This window comes from Bufo gargarizans, chromosome 7 (genome assembly GCF_014858855.1).
Source record: "Bufo gargarizans isolate SCDJY-AF-19 chromosome 7, ASM1485885v1, whole genome shotgun sequence".
Classification (NCBI taxonomy): Eukaryota; Metazoa; Chordata; class Amphibia; order Anura; family Bufonidae; genus Bufo; species Bufo gargarizans.
In genome coordinates this window covers 186,901,159-186,921,067 of record NC_058086.1, presented here as the reverse complement: position 1 = coordinate 186,921,067, position 19,909 = coordinate 186,901,159, and the positions used below count along the sequence as shown (strand labels likewise).

The following is a 19,909-nucleotide window of genomic DNA, read 5'->3' as shown; positions in this document are numbered from 1 at the left end:
TGCGTTCAGTCCGCCAACAATCACAGTAACAACTACCTCTGTTTTATTTTAACCATTTCCTACAGAATTTGAGGAAGACAAGATGTCTTGTGCACGGGCGCGATCTGGCTTCACATTACCTCATTTCCCTCGCCTGTTGTGACAAGGCATTAAACAACCATTTCCTCTCCTATTTTGACCCAAGTAACAAAAGCAATGCATCTGTCACAAAAAACCATCTGAGCATACAGCGTGCATAAAAAGCAGGAGGGGGGGGACACACACGTGAGCGCCAGCGTCATTACATGGAGGACGGCTACATGGGAACTATAGGGGTTAATGGATCAGTAGCTACTAAACGCCAACAAATGTAAAAACATGGAGGTGCATCAACAGAAAGCGGTGGCCTACGGCGGCAAAATTGCAGGGGCTGAGGAACGTCCTTTATTTCACCATTGCGTTATAGCAGGTTTGCATAGATGTGCTATATGATATTATGACTGAGGCTTTATTTATGGGGGAAAAAAAAAACAGTGTGCCTCCATCATGTGCAATATTATGCTGACTAAAGCCGTTGCAACATCAAGGTCCTGGGTTCAAATCTAATCATCGAAACTGGCGGGTTAAGATGGGCAGATGGAGAGGTTGTTTGTCGGGGAGGAAGCGTTCCTTCTCGAGAGTCGGCTGCTCGCTCAGTGAAGGAGACTGCTGCTATTACATGCAGCGATCTCCTTGACAGTATGACGCGATCGCTCGATCTGCTGCCCAGAAACCATGATTGGTGGAGCCTGCACGAATGACAGGATCACCCGATGAAAGAACTTTTTTCTGGTCATCGGCAGCACATTTAGATGTGTTCGCAGGAACGGTCAACAAACTTGGGTTTTCAAGTTCGGCATACAGGTTCGGGTTATCTAAGAATCCGTTACCACGGACCATAACAGAATTCTATGACGGAATACACCACGGAAGCCTCTAAAAGGCATTCAGTATTGCATCCCGTCATAATAGAAGTCTATGCTGGCCATTTTATTATTATAATTTTTTTAACGGGGCCCACCTTGCGAAAACTGAGGTTGTCAGCTTCTAGGATATACAGCCACATTAAAGGGGTATTCCGGTTTCGTGATAATGATAACCTATCCTCAGTATAGTTAATCAATACCAGATTAGTTGGGGGGGGGGGGGGGGGGTCCGACTCCCGGCACCCTCGCCGACCAGCTGTTTGAAAGGGTGGTGGTGCTCGTGCGAGCGCTGCGTCCTCTTCATTGCTTACCTGCACTGTAGCAGTAGTGCCGAATAACTACAGCTCCATCTCCCACTCAAGTGAATGGGCAAACAGCCATTACTATGAATATGAAATTAATAAAGAATATATATTTTGACGAGTTGTATGCTGTGCATTGGTACTTTTGGCATGTAGAATCTATAGTAATGTGCACAGTGGTTACCCATTGGAGCCAGTATAGGTTGGTAAGAACTGTACACATATAATATCAGAGCGTGGACTCCCGTTTCAGGAGAGAGTCTTGCTCCCATCACGCCACATCTAATAGTTTTACGGTATTGTTTTATATCCAAAGCAGCTTTGTTCCAGTCTCCCCATAAGCTTCTTATAGTAATAGCATAACGGGCGTTTTACATTTAAAAACGACTGGATGCTTATAATCAGAGCGGCTTACATAAGTTTGTGTGGACAAGCTGGATGCTTCATGGGAGATGGCACAAGCTGCAAAACATATGTAAAAAATATAAAAACACACAGTATATCAATTATACTACAAATATACAATGGGATGTTTATGACCGAGTGACTAGGCGGCTGCGGCTCTCAGGCCTCGTGCACACGACTATATAAAAATAACTGTTCTGGACCCCATAGAGATGAATTTGTGAAGTTACACATGGTACACATGTTTCAATATGGAACAGAATTTTCTTGTATTACAGTAAAACCCTATGGGTGACAGATGCCACTGCCATGGTGTATACACTAAACAGGGGGCCAAAAAATTGTGACATGCTCCACTGCACTCTGTATATACAGGTCCTTCTAAAAAAATTAGCATATTGTGATAAAGTTTATTTTCTGTAATGTACTGATAAACATTAGACTTTCATATATTTTAGATTCATTACACACCAACTGAAGTAGTTCAAGCCTTTTATTGTTTTAATATTGATGATTTTGGCATACAGCTCATGAAAACCCAAAATTCCTATCTCAAAAAATTAGCATATCATGAAAAGGTTCTCTAAACGAGCTATTAACCTAATCATCTGAATCAACTAATTAACTCTAAACACCTGCAAAAGATTCCTGAGGCTTTTAAAAACTCCCAGCCTGGTTCATTACTCAAAACCGCAATCATGGGTAAGACTGCCGACTTGACTGATGTCCAGAAGGCCATCATTGACACCCTCAAGCAAGAGGGTAAGACACAGAAAGAAATTTCTGAACGAATAGGCTGTTCCCAGAGTGCTGTATCAAGGCACCTCAGTGGGAAGTCTGTGGGAAGGAAAAAGTGTGGCAGAAAACGCTGCACAACGAGAAGAGGTGACCGGACCCTGAGGAAGATTGTGGAGAAGGACCGATTCCAGACCTTGGGGGACCTGCGGAAGCAGTGGACTGAGTCTGGAGTAGAAACATCCAGACCCACCGTGTACAGGCGTGTGCAGGAAATGGGCTACAGGTGCCGCATTCCCCAGGTCAAGCCACTTTTGAACCAGAAACAGCGGCAGAAGCGCCTGACCTGGGCTACAGAGAAGCAGCACTGGACTGTTGCTCAGTGGTCCAAAGTACTTTTTTCGGATGAAAGCAAATTTTGCATGGCATTCGGAAATCAATGTGCCAGAGTCTGGAGGAAGACTGGGGAGAGGGAAATGCCAAAATGCCTGAAGTCCAGTGTCAAGTACCCACAGTCAGTGATGGTCTGGGGTGCCATGTCAGCTGCTGGTGTTGGTCCACTGTGTTTTATCAAGGGCAGGGTCAATGCAGCTAGCTATCAGGAGATTTTGGAGCACTTCATGCTTCCATCTGCTGAAAAGCTTTATGGAGATGAAGATTTCATTTTTCAGCACGACCTGGCACCTGCTCACAGCGCCAAAACCACTGGTAAATGGTTTACTGACCATGGTATTACTGTGCTCAATTGGCCTGCCAACTCTCCTGACCTGAACCCCATAGAGAATCTGTGGGATATTGGGAAGAGAAAGTTGAGAGACGCAAGACCCAACACTCTGGATGAGCTTAAGGCCGCTATGGAAGCATCCTGGGCCTCCATAACACCTCAGCAGTGCCACAGGCTGATTGCCTCCATGCCACGCCGCATTGAAGCAGTCATTTCTGCAAAAGGATTCCCGACCAAGTATTGAGTGCATAACTGAACATAATTATTTGAAGGTTGACTTTTTCTGTATTAAAAACACTTTTCTTTTATTGGTCGGATGAAATATGCTAATGTTTTGAGATAGGAAATTTGGGTTTTCATGAGCTGTATGCCAAAATCATCAATATTAAAACAATAAAAGGCTTGAACTACTTCAGTTGGTGTGTAATGAATCTAAAATATATGAAAGTCTAATGTTTATCAGTACATTACAGAAAATAATGAACTTTATCACAATATGCTAATTTTTTTAGAAGGACCTGTACACAAAAAGCATTACTTCTAGAGTAGAATATCTCCTTACATGTGGAGTCCGACAGAGCATGCACAATATCAGTACACTGCCATACAAGCCAGTGCCCATGGGCCCTAAACTCAGTATGATGGACCTGCACAGGTACATATACCATAAGTTCAGTGTACCTCCGTATGGGGTTCTGCACAGGTACTATATACCAGAAGTTCAGTGTACCTGTCACAGTCCCTCAGGTGACTGATGTCAGGAGATCAAGGAGACTGGCTGAGCATGGAGGAATCTAACAGCCTCCTTGATTTCTCTTGATTCAGTGTTGATAGGGTTAATGACCACTTCCCTTTTCTCAGCTGTTGCTCAGTGGTCATCACTTCTACTCTTTATAGTATGACCCCACCCTTCTGACCATGCGGTAGATAGCTTCATTTGGGTTTGGCTGAGCTGGTGTGAGGTCGTCTCTGGTGTTCCTGCTTGTCCATCTCTACAAAAGTTAAGTGTCGCGTTTGTTTTTGTTTGTTACATTCTCTGTTTGTATCTGGGCCTGACAGGGACTTCCATTCGCCCATCTGGGGAGGATTGGGTTGTCTCTGGTCCTAACTTTTTTTCCAGGGCCTTATAGGGAAATAAGGGCCTAGGTACCCTGCATATGAATATTCCTACCTTCAAGGTCTAATCATACAGGGAGTGCAGAATTATTAGGCAAGTTGTATTTTTGAGGATTCATTTTATTATTGAACAACAACCATGTTCTCAATGAACCCCAAAAACTCATTAATATCAAAGCTGAATATTTTTGGAAGTAGTTTTTAGTTTGTTTTTAGTTTTGGCTATTTTAGGGGGATATCTGTGTGTGCAGGTGACTATTACTGTGCATAATTATTAGGCAACTTAACAAAAAACAAATATATACCCATTTCAATTATTTATTTTTACCAGTGAAACCAATATAACATCTCAACATTCACAAATATACATTTCTGACATTCAAAAACAAAACAAAAACAAATCAGTGACCAATATAGCCACCTTTCTTTGCAAGGACACTCAAAAGCCTGCCATCCATGGATTCTGTCAGTGTTTTGATCTGTTCACCATCAACATTGCGTGCAGCAGCAACCACAGACTCCCAGACACTGTTCAGAGAGGTGTACTGTTTTCCCTCCTTGTAAATCTCACATTTGATGATGGACCACAGGTTCTCAATGGGGTTCAGATCAGGTGAACAAGGAGGCCATGTCATTAGATTTTCTTCTTTTATACCCTTTCTTGCCAGCCACGCTGTGGAGTACTTGGACGCGTGTGATGGAGCATTGTCCTGCATGAAAATCATGTTTTTCTTGAAGGATGCAGACTTTTTCCTGTACCACTGCTTGAAGGTGTCTTCCAGAAACTGGCAGTAGGACTGGGAGTTGAGCTTGACTCCATCCTCAACCTGAAAAGGCCCCACAAGCTCATCTTTGATGATACCAGCCCAAACCAGTACTCCACCTCCACCTTGCTGGCGTCTGAGTCAGACTGGAGCTCTCTGCCCTTTACCAATCCAGCCACGGGCCCATCCATCTGACCCATCAAGACTCACTCTCATTTCATTAGTCCATAAAACCTTAGAAAAATCAGTCTTGAGATATTTCTTGGCCCAGTCTTGACGTTTCAGCTTGTGTGTCTTGTTCAGTGGTGGTCGTCTTTCAGCCTTTCTTACCTTGGCCATGTCTCTGAGTATTGCACACCTTGTGCTTTTGGGCACTCCAGTGATGTTGCAGCTCTGAAATATGGCCAAACTGGTGGCAAGTGGCATCTTGGCAGCTGCACGCTTGACTTTTCTCAGTTCATGGGCAGTTATTTTGCACCTTGGTTTTTCCACACGCTTCTTGCGACCCTGTTGACTATTTTGAATGAAACGCTTGATTGTTCGTGCTGCATCCCTCTGCAAGATATCTCACTATTTTTGACTTTTCTGAGCCTGTCAAGTCCTTCTTTTGACCCATTTTGCCAAAGGAAAGGAAGTTGCCTAATAATTATGCACACCTGATATAGGGTGTTGATGTCATTAGACCACACCCCTTCTCATTACAGAGATGCACATCACCTAATATGCTTAATTGGTAGTAGGCTTTCGAGCCTATACAGCTTGGAGTAAGACAACATGCATAAAGAGGATGATGTGGTCAAAATACTAATTTGCCTAATAATTCTGCACTCCCTGTATTGATAGATAGTTAGGGCCTGGAATAGGGTTGTTTAGGAGGTGACCTGTTCCTTCCCTACTTTCCAGACCCAGTTACTGTTCCCCTTCCGTCCTGTGTTCAGTGTGGAGTTTTCCCCCCACACTGATCAGGACATTATCTACCGCTATTTCGTTCAGGTCAGTGCAGCTATGGATCCTATGTCTGCACTGGTCGAACAGCTGCAGGGACTGTCATTGGAGGTAGCTGACCTCCGCGCGTCAGTCTTATGGATTCAGAGACCACAGGCGGCTGGTTCCGATGGTGGGTACCAGGCCTGCCCTGAACCCAAGTTTGCCCTCTCGGACAGATTTTCTGGAGGTAGTGACAAATTAATTCGGTTCAGGGAATCGTGAAAATTTTACTTTAATCTGCGTGCATACTCTTCTGTGGATGAGTGTCAACGTGTGGGTATGATAATTTCTTTGCTTAAGGATGATGCACAGTATTGGGCTTTTTTCTCTACCGACCGGATCACCGTCCCTCCAGTCAGTAGATGAATTTTTTAGAACCTTGGGTCTCAATTATGATGACCTGGATCGGATCTCTCAGGCTGAGACCAAGTTACGTGGTTTACGGCAGCGAGAGCGCTCTGCGGAAATCTATTTCTCCGAATTTAGGATATGGGCTACGGATATGGAGTGGAATGATCCTGCTCTCCGTAGCCAGTTCTGGCAGGGTCTATCTGAGAGGCTGCAGGACGCATTGGCCTTTCATTAAAAACCTGAGTCATTGGAAGCAGCCACGTCCCGTGCTGTACGTCTGGATAGACGCCTAAGGGGGAGATCTAAGGGTCCTCACCCTCAGGACATACTGTAAAATAAAGGTGGTGGCTTCCTTTGACACTTATGGTAAAGAGACACCTGTGGTTACACCTTGTGAGGAGCCTATGCAGTTGGGGGGAGCTACTCCTGAGACTTCTGGTAAGAGCTCTGGTCATATGAAGGGAGTCTGTTTTTGTTGTGGAAAAAAAAAAAAATGGACATTTCGTGAATATTTGTCCGTACATTCAGTGTCAAGGTGTTCTCTAAATTGGATCTGAGGGGGGCATATAATTTGGTAAGGATCAAAGAGGGGGATGAATGGAAGACGGCCTTTAATACCCCTGAGGGTTATTTTGAGAATCTGGTCATGTCTTTTCGATTAACCAATGCTCCAGCGGTTTTTCAACACTTTGTCAATGACATCTTTCATCATCTGGTGGGGAGATTTGTTGTTGTATATCTGGATGACATACTAATTTATTCTCCAGACATGGAGACTCGTTACCTGCTCTCATCCTCAGGTTTTCGTATGGATCCCGAGAGTCCGTGCAGTGTTGGACTGGGATCGACCCAAAAAATCTGAAAGCGCTTATGCGGTTTTTGGGTTTAACCAACTATTGTAAATTCATCTTGAACTATTCAACTGTGGTTAAACCTTTGACAGACACGACTAGAAAGGGGGTCGATTTCTCTGTTTGGTCTGAGCCGGCATTACAAGCCTTTTCTGCTGTGAAGGAATGTTTTGCTTCAGCCCCTATTCTGGTGCAACCGGACGTGTCTCAGCCATTCATTGCAGAGGTTTACACATCCGAGGTGGGGGTGGGAGCAGTTTTGTCGCAAGGTCCTTCACCTATTTAATGGCGCACATGTGCTTTTTTCTCTAAAAAATTCTCAACTGCTAAAAGAAATTATGACGTGGGTAATAGGGAATTGCTGGCGATTAAGTTGGCTTTTGAAGAATGGCGCTATTGGCTGGAAGGAGTAAACCATCCCATTACGGAATTACTGATCACAAAAATCTGGCTTACCTTGAGTGGGCTAAACGACTGAATCCAAGGCAGGCCAGATGGTTGCTGTTTTTCACCAGATTTAACTTCCTAGTCCTATTTTTTCTAAAGGGGTAGTCATATCTGCCCTATATCCTGATCTTAAGGCTAAGGTGTCAGCCTGTTGTACTTGTGCTCGTGCTAAGGTGAGACATACCCTTCTGGATCTCTTCTTCCGTTACCCATCCCGTCCTGACCTTGGAAAGATTTGTCCATGGACTTTATCACAGATTTACCGAATTCTTCGGGAAAAAAACACGATCCTGGTGGTAGTTGATCGGTTTAGCAAACTGGTGCATTTTATAGCATTGCCTGCTCTACCTAATGCCCAAACTCTTGCACAGGTGTTTGTTGATAACATTGTGAAACTACATGGCATTCCCTCTGATGTGGTGTCTGATCAGGGGACTCCGTTTGTTTCCAGATTCTGGAAAGCGTTCTGTACTTGACTGGGGTTACAATTGTCCTTTTCTTTCGCTTTTCATCCTCAGTCGAACGGACAGACGGAGCGCACTAATCAGAGTCTGGAGACTTGAGATGTTTGTTTTGGATAACCAGGAGTGGTCTTCATTCTTGTTAGACGAGTTTGCCTATAATAACCGCAGACAGGAATCCACTGATAAGTCGCCATTTTTGGGGGCATATGGATTCCATCTGCAGTTTGGCACATTTTCTGGTTCTCAAACTTCCAGAATTCCGGAGGAGGAACGATTTTCCTCTTCTTTTTCTTCGATTTGGTGGAAAATGTAAAATAACCTGTAAAAGATGGGCAACAGGTATAAGCGTATGGCTGACAGGAGACGTATGAATGGTCCAGACCATTCAGGGTGATTCTGTGTGGTTGTCCACAAGAAAAATTAAGCTTAAGGTACCTTTTTGGAAGTTGGTCCCAAGATTTATTGGTCCATATAAGATCACTGCCATTGTTTACCCTGTAGCCTTCAGTCTTGAACTTCCTCAGGCTTTGAAAATTCATAAAGTATGTTATAAGTCGTTGTTGAAGAAATGTGTTCAACCTGTTGAGCTGTCCTCCTTGTCTCCCGCTCCCGTCATGGTGGATGGCAATTTAGAATTTCAAATCAGCAGGATTGTGGACTCCCGAATTCTCCATAGATCCCTCCAGTATCTCATCCACTGGAAGGGTTACGGACCAGAGGAGAGGATGTGGGTTCCAGTGGCCGATGTTAATGCAAATCGTCTGGTGAAGGCCTTTCACAGAGCCCATCCTGATAAGGTTGGTCCTGGGTTCCCGGAGGTCATCCATAGAAAGGGGGGGGGGGGGGGGGGGGTACTGTCACAGTCCCTCAGGTGACTGATGTCAGGAAATCAAGGAGACTGGCTGAGCATGGAGGAATCTAACAGCCTCCTTGATTTCTCTTGATTCAGTGGTGATAGGGTTAATGACCACTTCCCTTTTCTCAGCTGCTGCTCAGTGTTAATCACTTCTACCCTTTATAGTCTGACCCCACCCTATTGACATGTGGTAGATAGCTTCATTTGGGTTTTGCTGAGCTGGTGCGAGGTCGTCTCTGGTGTTCCTGCTTGTCCATCTCTACAGCAGTTAAGCGTCACGTTTGTTTGTTATATTCCCTGTTGTTTGTATCTGAGCCTGAGATAGAGACTTCCAGTCGTCCATCTGGGGAGGAATGGGTTGTCTCTGGTCCTAACCTTATTCCAGGGCCTTATAGGGAAATAAGTGCCTAGGTATCCTGCATATGAATATTCCTGCCTGCAAGGTCTATTCATATTGATAGGTAGTTAGGGCCCGGAATAGGGTTGTTTAGGAGGTGACCTGTTCCTTCCCTAGTTTCCAGGCCCAGTTACTGTTCCCCTTCCCTCCTGTGTTCAGTGTGGAGTACCCCCCCCCCACACACACACACTGATAGTGACAGTACTTCTGTATAGTGTTCTGCGCAGGTACTATATACCATAAACTGAGCATACCTCTGTATGGTGTTTGCACAGATACTATATACTGTACCATAAGTGCAGTGTACCTCTGTATCATGCTCTGCAGGTAGTATATACCATAAATGCAGTGTAACTCTGTATCATGCTCTGCAGGTACTATATATCATACGTTCAGTGTACCTCTATATCATGTTCTGCAGGTACTATATACCATAAGTTCAGTGTACCTCTGTATCATGTTCTGCAGGTACTATATACCATAAGTTCACTGTACCTCTGTATGGTGACCTTCCCATACACTGCACTTCACTGTTATAGCAAATTCTTGTGCCCTATACTGCAAATGCCAGTGACTGGCCGCAGCAGTCATGTGCTGTAGACATGACATTACGCTTTGGCTGCATCAGCAAGGAGAATAGAAAAAGCAGTACTTACAGTATACAGGGGGGGGGGCCTTTTTTTTTTTTTTTTATATTCTAATAGCCTTTGTTTTTTATAACTCAGACAACCCCTTTAAGGCTTCATGCAAGAGGCCCCTGTGTAATGATGGCAAGCTAATGCAGATGTGTATTATATGTTAAAGGGGTTGTGTCACTTCAGCAAATGTAATTTATTATGTAGAACAGGGATCAGCAACCTTTGGCAATCCAGCTGCTGTGAAACTACAACTCCTAGCATGCACACTTTCTTGGCTGTTCCTGTAACTACCATGGAAATCAAAAGGAGTATTCTGGGAGTTGTAGTTTGAAAACAGCTGGAGCGTCGGAGATTGCTGATTCCTGATGTAGACAAGGTTAATACAAGTCACTTACTAATGTATTGTGATTGTCTGTATTGCCTCCTTCGCTGGCTGGATTCATTTTCCATCACATTATACAGGGCTCATTTCCAAGGGTTATGACCACCCTGGAATCGAGAAGTGGTGGCCGACTGGCTGTGCTTGTACGCTATAGGAAAAAAGTGCTGGCCTCTCTGGTGGCCGGGACTGTGGAAACGCACATAGGCATGCATGCACAACAGCTCCCATCCCGGACACCTGGTATCTGCGCTGCCGCGGTGGTTGGAACCCCTGAAAACAAGCAGTGTATAATGTGATGGAAACGTGAATCCAGCCAGCAAATATGGACAATCACAATACATTAGTAAGGCTACTTTCACACTAGCGGCACGGACCTCCGGCAGGCTGTTCCATCGGGTGAACAGCCTGTCTGATCCATCCTGCCGCTAGTGACCGTGTGCCCCCAGACTGCTGCTCCGTCCCCATTGACTATAATGGGGGCGGGGAGGAGTGCCGGCGGAGGCACGGCAGCGCACAGCAAGAGGCTGCCGGAATAAATGTCGGACATGTCGTAGTTTAATTCCTGCAGCCTCTCGCCGTGCGCTGCTGTGCCTCCGCCGGAACTTCGCCCCCATTATAGTCAATGGGGACAGAGCAGCAGTCCGGGGGCACACGTTCACTAGCGGCAGGACGGATCTGACAGGCTGTTCACCCGACAGAACAGCCTGCCGGAGGTCCGTGCCGCTAGTGTGAAAGTAGCCTTAGTGCCTTGTATTAACTTTGACTACATGATAAATGCCAATTGCTGATGTGAGACGACCCCTTTAACATCACTATCACATGGAGCACAGAAAAGCAGTAATAAGACGCTAGAACTGATAGACAAAGTATATTTTGGCCTAGCACAGAATAAAAAAAGATAACAAGTACTGAAATTGTCTTTATATCTATGGCGGCAGGAAATGCCCGGCGGCCTAATCTCTCATGACCTTAGTCCTTTCCCCTCAGGAACTACACGGATTATCATTTATTTCAGGGACAACTGCCCTGCAGGTAACCACAGCAATCAGAGAAATATTTACACGGATACCAGCAAACGGAATGAGGTAACCACAACAACGTGTAATAACACCGCACTCCTTCATACAATAAACTGTTGCCCATAGCAACTAATCAGATCACAGCTTTCATTTTCTAACCTGCTGGGAAAATGGGAACAATGGCCGTCCAACTGGTTGCTGGGGGCAACACTGGCGCTATGCTAAAAAGAAGGACCCACGTGTGAGCTCCATCCTGTGCACTGCATGACTATACTAATACATACAGAAGGGTTCAAGTCATGTTTGCCAATACTCTCGTGATCAGTGGGGGTCCCAGAAGTAGGCCCTCCACCCATCTAATAGTAACCCCCTATCCTATGCTTAGGGGATAACTTCAAACAACCAGAATACCCCTTTAAGTCACATTCCCTTTACTGCCAAGCCTCACCAAAAAGGGACTGAGCCACATAATAAATGTAGTGCAAAGCATACGCGCTAATGAAGCCAGAATTTTGGCACATTCAGCTTAGTAAATGGCCCCTATACTTCAATCATGCTGACATTTGACACACGCCCTTTAAAGGGGTAGTCCTACGAAAAATATTCAACAGTTTTCACACCAGCACCTGGATCTGAGTGCTTTTGCAATTGCATGTAATGAAAATTTAGCATAGCCACTGAATTATTCAATAAAATGTATCTGTATAGCGCTCCGTTTTTTTTTTTTTCTTATTTCTTTGTCCTGCTCACCTAGATGGCCGCACATGCTCAGTTTCATCCTTCAACTGCCTCCTGAGCTGTGATAGGGAGAGCATGGACACGCCCCCTGAGCTGTGATAGGGAGAGCATGGACACGTCCCCTGAGTTGCAATAGGGAGAGCATGGACACGCCCCCTGAGCTGTGAAAGGGAGAACATGGACACGCCTCCTGAGCTGCAGCATAAAGGACACTCCCCTTGAGCTGTCACCTTGATATAAATCTAGCAGAGCAATGAATGGGGAGATCTCAGGATCCATGTGAGGTACAGGGCTGGTTGTAGCTTTGTTAGAATGAGATTGTCATGTACTACATGATTATTTTTTTTACATTAGTCAGGGGAGAACCCCTTTAAATTATAAAAGCACGTAATTTCCTGCTGCAATAATCCACGAGATAGCGTGTAATTCACACAGTGCAGTTCCAAATCACATGATTTTCAGTGCATTATTTTTTATTTATTGCAGTATGACCTATGGCATATGTGATTTTTGATGCCTTTTGAGTACATTAATATGGCTGCCGCAGCTAACGCATGATCTATACAGGTTATAATCCGTGCACTGGGCTGATGACGAGGTGTAGAGTGAGCGAGCCCTCCATGTCAACAGAAACCTGTTATCCACATCCCCGACCAACGCCAGACCTGAACAGAGGGCTCTTTATAAGGGTCTACATTCCAAGCAGAGCTGTTATATAGTCAGTGATGTCATCAGTATCCGCAGCGGTCCGGTTCCTTTCATCTGAGCTGGCTCGCCATATGTGCAAACTCTCCAAGTATTTGTCAAGGTATCACTTAATATCAGCAAGTCCTCCACAAGGAATCCTCGCTCTTTACTTGTCCTTTCCTGAAAGCTGCATCTAATACATATACTGATAGGGGGCTAGAAAGGTGGGCAGAGTAGAATCAGTACTCCAATATAAGGGTATTCGGATGAAGGCTCCACCTGCAGTAGACTATTCCTGTATTCAGTTGTCAGTGGTTTATCTCAGCATTAAAAGGGGATGTGCAGGTTTTGTTTTGTTTTTTTAAACGACATCTGTCAGCAGTTTTGTACCTATGACACTGGCTGACCTGTTACATGTGCACTTGGCAGCTGAAGGCATCTGTGTTGGTCTCATGTTCATATGTGCCGCATTGCAGAAAAAAGTGAAGTTGCGATATCTGCAAATGAGCCTCTAGGAGCAACGAGGGCCTGGCTGCCCCTGTGTCATAGCTACTGGGTCTGAAATCTCAGGGACTGTCACTCAAAGATGAGGGGGAAGTGCTGGGAGACTTATGGCAGAGAGATAGTGCACCAAATGTCCACAGTGCACCAAAAAGTAATTTGTATATAAACATAATTAGGTTCCATGATTAGGGGACTGGATATGGTGATATGCCTTCTTACAAATATTGGGGAAGGGATGGGGACTGCCTTTAAAGAGGTTGTCCGGTCCTAAAAATCAAACTTTTTTCTATGATCCCAACACCCCTCACCATGCATACATATGCCCCCAATACCTGTTTTTCATGTCCGAGCTTTCCTTCCCCCTCTGGAAGACATCAGACTATCCTGGCAGGTCTGTTTACTTTCTCCCCTTCTTGTTTTGTTGAATACATAACTTTATTGATACACAAGCCTGGCTGCACTGCACACAGATGGGTCCCAGGCTGGACACGCCCCCCACACTGCTCTGCCTGCAGCATATACCCAGACAGGAATCTACTTCTCACTCTGTCTCCCATCAGGTATGCGCCTGATACACAGCCTGTTGTGTGCGATACTGCCTGCTGCAGTGTGTATCTAATCCCATCTTGTATGATCCTGCCTGCTGCAGTGTGTATCTAATTCCATCTTCTATGATCCTGCCTGCTGCAGTGTGTATCTAATTCCATCTTCTATGATCCTGCCTGCTGCAGTGTGTATCTAATTCCATCTTCTATGATCCTGCCTGCTGCAGTGTGTATCTAATCCCATCTTCTGATACTGCCTGCTGAAATGTGTATCTAATCCCATCTTCTATGATACTGCCTGCTGAAATGTGTATCTAATCCCATCTTCTATGATACTGCCTGCTGAAATGTGTATCTAATCCCATCTTCTATGATACTGCCTGCTGAAATGTGTATCTAATCCCATCTTCTATGATACTGCCTGCTGAAATGTGTATCTAATCCCATCTTCTATGATACTGCCTGCTGAAATGTGTATCTAATCCCATCTTCTATGAAACTGCCTGCTGATTTGTGTATCTAAACCATTATGCACACAACCGTATCCATTTTGCGATCCACATTTTTTGCAGTCCCATTGAGTTCTATGAATTTGAGGACCAGGATAGGACATATTCTATCTTTTCTGGAACTGCCATATTGATATGGAAAGTACACTGATGACGTCCATGTGCTTTCTACATCCGTGTGTCGGTTCTGTGACAGATAGAACATGTCCTATTCTGGTCCTCATAATGCAGATCGAAAACCCATATAATTCAATGGGACTGCAAAAAAAAATAAAAATAATAATGTGAATAACACACATACAGTATCCTTATTTAGTGGAACCACAACTGCAGACCGCAAAACGGATACAGTTGTGTGCCTGAGCCCTATCACTCATACTGAGCGCCTATAGCAGTGACCTCCACAGTGCCCCCATAACAGTGACCTCCACAGTGCCCCCATAACAGTGACATCTAGAGTGACCCATAACCATGAAATCCACTGTGCCCTATGTGCCATCCACAATGCCCTGAGTGACATCCAGTGCCATCCACAGTTCCCCCCACATGCCATCCACAGTGCCCAAAGTTCCATCCACAGGGCCCCAGTGAAATCCAGTGCCCCAATGTGCCATCCACAGTGCCCCAGTGAAATCCAGTGCCCCAATGTGCCATCCACAGTTCCAGTCAGTGTTCCCAGTGAGATCCACAGCATAGCAATCAGCCACTGTGGCTGATCGCTATGCTGGCACTCCTGCACAGCTCTTACATCATGCTGTGCAGGAGTCAGAAGCCTGTACAGTGCAGAGAGCGGCCGGCAATCCCACGCATGCTCACTAGCTGAATGCTAGTGCACATGCGCTGTGAGTGAAGATGGCCGGCCGGAGCTTTCTTTTGCAGGAGGCAGTGACGTCATTCATAACGATCCGTCTCCTGCTCAAGAAAGGAAGAGAAGAAGACGGAGACTTACCGGAAGACCAGAAAGCCCGACAGGAGCAGTCAAGTGACCGGGAGGCGAATCTTGGAAAGGAGTGCACTGTGGAAGGTAGGTACCAGACCAACATTCTTCCCTCCACTGGTTAGAATTACAGTATGCCCCAAATTTAGGGTTAACCTGGAGAATCCCTTCAATTGTACATACACATAACCACTTTCTGGCAGGATTTGTTAAAAATAAATAAAAATCAGTTTTATTGAAATCTACAGAGAGTCCGAAATCTGTTTCAAATCAACTTAAAATAACAACTATTAAGCGCAGAAACCCAATCTGGGATTATTGGACATTACAGAACCATCGCAGTGGAAAGACGACAAAGTAAACTGCATCCTTTATTGAAGTCCTGTGGAAACAATGCATTTCGGAGCACTCATGCTCCTTTATCAAATTAAAAGGGTTTTCTGAAATTTAGGTCAAAAGTATCTGATTAGTGGGGGTCTGACGCCCGGGACCTCTGTTTGAGAAGGCGGCAGGGGTCCCGGGTCTTAAATACTGATGTCCATCCAGTTTAGCCTATTATTCGGCAAAGTTGAGCCAGAGGAAGGCAAAAAACCCTCATAAAAAAAAAAAGGTAGAAGCCAATTTTCCTTATTTTAGGGGGAAAATAAATTCTTCCCAACTCCAACCAGGCAATCAGAATAACTCCCTGGATCAACGGCCCTTCTTCTTGTAACTATAACCAGTAATATTAGTACACTCCAGACAGGACCCCCGAAGTGAACAGAGAGTAGCCATTCATGCAGTGCCAAGCTACGTTCATCACTATGGGAGTTCCGGGAATAGGTGAGCACCAGCTCTGCCAACTCCGGCAGTTCCACAGCAGCCGCACTTGCACGACGCACTCTCCGTTCACTGCTATGGGATTTCCAAACACAGCAGAGCGCACCCAAGGCTCTGCTGTTTTTGCAGCTCCCGTAGAGATGCATGGGGCTCTCCTACACTTTGGCAGCCCCGTTCTTTAGATTGCAGCCGGTCCCAGGGGTGGGAACTGACATTGATGACAAATCCTAAGCCATCTATGTCCCAGATGGACAACCCTTTTACGTGCAAGCTCTTCATCTGCACCAGCAGGCTCTGTCTTAACTTGATAAAAGGAGCATGAGCGCTCCAAAATGTATGAATACCATTTTCTTCTTCATCTTTCCACCACCAGGATGGTTCTTGCGCCACTTTGATGTCACCACATGCCCAATAATCCTGCATTGGGTTTCTGTGCCTTCAATTTGTTTGCCCATTGCCTCCAAGCGGCTGGCAGCATCCAAAGGAGGGTCTCAGGGCACTGGCAGCATCCATCCATTTTCTGCACTTCTTGCATGATTTCTACTGGTGTTTGCACAACCAGACAAGGGGAGCGTCTGTCTGCTAGATAGTACTACGTGGGCAGGATTCTGGGGTTCCTACCCTATGAGCGCCCTTCTCTTTCCCTCTCCTATAAAGTCCTGAATAAGTCATTATTAAAAAGGGGGGGGTAAGGGTCTGCCTTGGCACAAGCTACCAGTAGTTAAATACAAAACCACATCTCCTCCCTATTATACTCATTACATAGGCCCTGGTGTCCACATGTTCACGAGACACATTCCATCCATTCACTCCAAGTGGATGCCAAACTCGCCTGTCTAATTAGCATGCAACCGCATTGACGCCAATTACACAGCCTCTAAATCACAAAACCGCAATCTTCTCATGGGCTTGGAGTTTTTTTTTTTTTCGCATGGTGAGAAATTCTGTTCTGGATTGCAAGGTTTCACATGTGACTTCGGGAGCGGGGGCTGAACACAGAGCCCATGTGTGCTGCTGCGTCGCCACTCATGTGTAGAAATCACTCCCGGCTGAACGTTCCACTCAGCAGCGACTACACACAAACACAAGGCTTCGAAGTTTCCCATCACGTCCTTTCTTACACCGTGTTTAACATTTCATGCCCCACAGAGAACTTTCCAAATTGCTAGAACTTTACGTTTGCCTATAGGGTGGAAATCAGGAGGAAAAATAAACTCTGCAGCGCTAAACGTAAAGAATAACACGCGGTGCGCTGGTTGGCGATAACCTTCTTGTTGACTTTTAGAAGGGAAAAAAAAAAAAAGTTGAGGTAACAGCCAGGATCCTGAGGGATTGTCCAAAATCTGCTGCAGATTAAATATTCTTTCAATGATATATATCCGAGCAGAAAGGTCAGCCGAGGAAAACGTATCGTCAGCCTGAGGTTTGTAAGGAACGGGATCAGAGCAAATGTGAAACATCTTCCATGGATCGAGGAGCCGGCTCCGGGAATAATACCGAATGACTAAAAAGTTACCACTGCATTAAGGTCAATTCACACGTTCGTGGTGTGTTGCGGACCCGCAAATTGCAGATCTGCAACACACCCGGCTGGCACCCACTATAGAAATGCCTATTCTTGTCTGCAGGTGCGGACAAGAATAGGACATGTTCAATCTTTTGCAGAGCTGCCGCCCGGAAGTTTGGGGCCGAAACCCGGGAGTTCGGGGCCGCGCTCCGCAAATGCGGAAGCAGAGAGCACATAGTGTGCTCTCCGCTTCAAGTCCGGGACCCTTTTGCGGACGTGTGAATGGACCCTTATACTGTAAATGTATGAATTTAATCACAACACAATTATACAAAGGGGTTGTCCAGAATTACACAAACATGGCTGCTTTCTTACTAAAACCGCGTCCCTCCTGTCGTTGGGCTGCGTATGGTATGGCGACTCCGCTCCACTGACGTGAACCCGTGGACAGATGTGGTGCTGTATTTGGAAGAAAGCAGCCATGGTTTTTGTAATCTCCATTAAGGCCCCATTCACAAGGCTGTATTTTTGGTCCTCAACCAATCCACAGTTTTTGCAAATAGGATGTGGACCCACTCAGACATATGACCCCATGTGCATCCATATGTCCGTTCCACAGTCCCACAAAAAAAAAAGATAGATCATGTTCTATTCTTGTCCGTCTTGCGGACAATAAGAATTGTTACGATGGGTCCACAGAAAAACACGGATGCAGCACAGACGTCATTTTTTTTTGCGGATGAGTGTTTTAAAAGACTGCAAAATATATTCGGTCATGTGAAGAGATGAGAGGAGTCATTACTTACTTGGGTTTATTGTACGGACAAACTATGGGGCATTGCATACAAATAGTCTCCACTGGAGTACGGTACACCAAATTTATTAAGATTCACACTCCTCTTAAAAAATTTAAGAAATCTTCCAGCAGACCGTGCGCCAGAAAATCAGTTCTGTGCCAGTGATGAGTTGGTGCAGATCTGAGGTATAATTTACACCTATTTCTGGAGTAAACTTTAGTAAAATCGGTCAGGCTGAAGATCACTGATTAAAAAATGTTGAGAAGGGTTGTAAATTATAGCAAGTTGAGCAAATATACATAAAAGTTCAATGCATGAAGAGGCTGACAACTGTTCGTCCTTCAGATTTTTCCTCAAACGCCACCATCAATAAGTTCCTTCAGGTCTCCAAAGGGATACTCAGTTTCTAGGAAGACACCACAAACAAGCAGACAACAGACATGCCCAACACCATTCATCTTGGAAAAATAGTAGGACTGAACAGGTTGAAGGGAAATCTATCTGATCTTTATTCCACCCCCAACATCTGGGGACGTCTGCTGGTCACCACAGACATGAGATTGTGAGCAGGATTCATTCAACTACAGGAACTTCCTGGCCAGGAAAAGAGGAGGTGGACACCTAAGGCTAGGTTCACATCTGAGGCAGATTTTCCAGTAGGAACCTCCATCGCAATTAAGGCGGAAATACAGTTGTATGTAGCCGTTTTCAATCCAGCAAAATGTCGGTACTCACAGCAGAACCAGACGGACTCCATTATAGTGAATGGGATCCAGCAGGTGCCGTCCAAGAAATGCCAGATCTGTTGACTTCTCCTCCTATGCCAAAATCTAGGCGCATCATCTCTCCTTACTTGTGTATGTCCACAGTGGTGTAAGCTCCTGGGCACTGATGTAAAATCTGTAACTGGGCCTACCTACTATGTGACTGGAAACCTCTTCTGAGGCAGAAGGGACCAGGGTCTGGGTGTAACCGATACCTAAATGCCCAATAAGAGCAGAGGTATCTTTTGTGCGTTTCATTAGGTTACATTGACAAATAACACCATGTAGATAACTGGGACGGGACTGCCGTTGACCGACTAAAGCTCCTCTAGGTGTGTACGTTCCCGACTATACCCATATATACATACACACACACACACATCATGGACCGCATCATCCATTATTCTATTTGTCTTATTTTTCCATTCACCTGAGAGCGCATATTTGTTCTAATATGCATTAGATATTAATGCGTAGCCCAAACACTCATCAGCCCATCTGGTTGTGATCACCTAGGACAAGCTGGCCCGAGACCATGGCCGGGAGCCTTTGTACATATTTCCGTAACATACTTCAGACCTCCCTGCCTCGTAGCAGCTCGTGATGCGGGCCAGCTAATCAGGGGCCGTGCACAACTCTAAACACATCTCACCTTTCTCAGGCCAGCTCTGTGCCAGAAAAGCCTACACGGGACGGGGGCCCTTTTGGCTCCTTTGTTGC

At 45.3% G+C, this 19,909-nt stretch overlaps 1 protein-coding gene across 3 annotated transcripts in view; it reads right to left on the bottom strand.

Annotated features, from left to right (window-relative positions):
- FLNB (filamin B) overlaps positions 1-19,909 on the bottom strand; it is a 217,114-nt gene that overhangs the window by 161,255 nt on the left and 35,950 nt on the right. The gene's annotated exons all lie outside the window — the stretch shown is intronic.